Here is a 2,500-nt window from a genome sequence, read left to right on the forward strand (position 1 = left end):
TGAGCTCTGTGGAAAACGATCTCAATACAATTCTGAAAAACGCGACTCTACGAACGCCAGCCGAACAAGTCTCCACAGCCGAAGCGCTGTGTCTCTTTTCAGCTGGCGATAAACCTTTCCTCGATTCTTTGCGGACTTGTAAAACTGTTCCTGATCAGAATAAAAAACGCTCACGCTAATACACAAGCACCCGTGTCTCGCCAAAGCTGACAAATAAACAGACGGACAAGCCGCACTGCATGTGTGAACAGGGGAATGAGCGAGCGAGCGGGGATAGGGCGCCTCCTGTGCTTAAAAGCTTACAGCACCTGGTATTCCCAGGCGGTCTCCCATCCAAGTACTAACCAGGCCCATCCCTGTTTAGCTTCCGAGATCAGACGAGATCAGGCGTGCTCAAGGGGGTGTGGCCGTAAGCGAGAGCAAGGCTCGCTGGCACCCTTCTTATTGAGAGGACAGCTCCGTCACCTCTTTTACGACGCTGCTTTTTTTCCCTTGCGTTTTTCTCTTCTTCCCACGTTCTCTCTCTTCACTGCCTTCGTCCCCGCTCTATTTCACTTCAGCCTTTCACTCTTGCTTCCTTCCAATGAGGACGGAGCTGCGGGAGAAAGGGCGCTATAGAGGATCGCTGTGGAGAGCTGCTGCTGTGCTTTGACATCTGAGCTCTGTGGAAAACGATCTCAATACAATTCTGAAAAACGCGACTCTCCGAACGCCAGCCGAACAAGTCTCCACAGCCGAAGCGCTGTGTCTCTTTTCAGCTGGCGATAAACCTTTCCTCGATCCTTTGCGGACTTGTAAAACTGTTCCTGATCAGAATAAAAAACGCTCACGCTAATACACAAGCACCCGTGTCTCGCCAAAGCTGACAAATAAACAGACGGACAAGCCGCACTGCACGTGTGAACAGGGGAATGAGCGAGCGAGCGGGGATAGGGTGCCTCCTGCGCTTAAAAGCTTACAGCATCTGGTATTCCCAGGCGGTCTCCCATCCAAGTACTAACCAGGCCCATTCCTGTTTAGCTTCCTAGATCAGACGAGATCAGGCGTGCTCAAGGGGGTGTGGCAGTAAGCGAGAGCAAGGCTCGCTGGCACCCTTCTTATTGAGAGGACAGCTCCGTCACCTCTTTTACGATGCTGCTTTTTTTCCCTTGCGTTTTTCTCTTCTTCCCACGTTCTCTCTCTTCACTGCCTTCGTCCCCGCTCTATTTCACTTCAGCCTTTCACTCTTGCTTCCTTCCAATGAGGACGGAGCTGCGGGAGAAAGGGCGCTATAGAGGATCGCTGTGGAGAGCTGCTGCTGTGCTTTGACATCTGAGCTCTGTGGAAAACGATCTCAATACAATTCTGAAAAACGCGACTCTCCGAACGCCAGCCGAACAAGTCTCCACAGCCGAAGCGCTGTGTCTCTTTTCAGCTGGCGATAAACCTTTCCTCGATCCTTTGCGGACTTGTAAAACTGTTCCTGATCAGAATAAAAAACGCTCACGCTAATACACAAGCACCCGTGTCTCGCCAAAGCTGACAAATAAACAGACGGACAAGCCGCACTGCTCGTGTGAACAGGGGAGTGAGCGAGCGAGCGGGGATAGGGCGCCTCCTGCGCTTAAAAGCTTACAGCACCTGGTATTCCCAGGCGGTCTCCCATCCAAGTACTAACCAGGCCCATCCCTGTTTAGCTTCCGAGATCAGACGAGATCAGGCGTGCTCAAGGGGGTGTGGCCGTAAGCGAAAGCAAGGTTCGCTGGCACCCTTCTTATTGAGAGGACAGCTCCGTCACCTCTTTTACGACGCTGCTTTTTTTCTCTTGCGTTTTTCTCTTCTTCCCACGTTCTCTCTCTTCACTGCCTTCGTCCCCGCTCTATTTCACTTCAGCCTTTCACTCTTGCGTCCTTCCAATGAGGACGGAGCTGCGGGAGAAAGGGCGCTATAGAGGATCGCTGTGGAGAGCTGCTGCTGTGCTTTGACATCTGAGCTCTGTGGAAAACGATCTCAATACAATTCTGAAAAACGCGACTCTCCGAACGCCAGCCGAACAAGTCTCCACAGCCGAAGCGCTGTGTCTCTTTTCAGCTGGCGATAAACCTTTCTTCGATCCTTTGCGGACTTGTAAAACTGTTCCTGATCAGAATAAAAAACGCTCACGCTAATACACAGGCACCCGTGTCTCGCCAAAGCTGACAAATAAACAGACGGACAAGCCGCACTGCACGTGTGAACAGGGGAATGAGCGAGCGAGCGGGGATAGGGCGCCTCCTGCGCTTAAAAGCTTACAGCACCTGGTATTCCCAGGCGGTCTCCCATCCAAGTACTAACCAGGCCCATCCCTGTTTAGCTTCCGAGATCAAACGAGATCAGGTGTGCTCAAGGGGGTGTGGCCGTAAGCGAGAGCAAGGCTCGCTGGCACCCTTCTTATTGAGAGGACAGCTCCGTCACCTCTTTTACGACGCTGCTTTTTTTCCCTTGCGTTTTTCTCTTCTTCCCACGTTCTCTCTCTTCACTG

At 52.1% G+C, this 2,500-nt stretch overlaps 3 non-coding genes and 2 pseudogenes across 3 annotated transcripts; all 5 read right to left on the reverse strand.

Annotated features, from left to right (window-relative positions):
- LOC138242774 (zinc finger and SCAN domain-containing protein 2-like) overlaps positions 1–2,500 on the reverse strand; it is a 587,776-nt pseudogene that overhangs the window by 408,312 nt on the left and 176,964 nt on the right.
- On the reverse strand, positions 297–415 carry LOC138243930 (5S ribosomal RNA). Its single transcript, XR_011192544.1, has one exon. It is a non-coding gene; the product is annotated as a 5S ribosomal RNA (ribosomal RNA).
- Positions 953–1,071, reverse strand: LOC138219023 (5S ribosomal RNA; annotated as a pseudogene).
- LOC138243931 (5S ribosomal RNA) lies at positions 1,609–1,727 on the reverse strand. Its single transcript, XR_011192545.1, has one exon. It is a non-coding gene; the product is annotated as a 5S ribosomal RNA (ribosomal RNA).
- LOC138217945 (5S ribosomal RNA) lies at positions 2,265–2,383 on the reverse strand. Its single transcript, XR_011181456.1, has one exon. It is a non-coding gene; the product is annotated as a 5S ribosomal RNA (ribosomal RNA).

This window comes from Lepisosteus oculatus, chromosome 14 (assembly GCF_040954835.1).
Source record: "Lepisosteus oculatus isolate fLepOcu1 chromosome 14, fLepOcu1.hap2, whole genome shotgun sequence".
In the NCBI taxonomy this organism is placed as follows: Eukaryota; Metazoa; Chordata; class Actinopteri; order Semionotiformes; family Lepisosteidae; genus Lepisosteus; species Lepisosteus oculatus.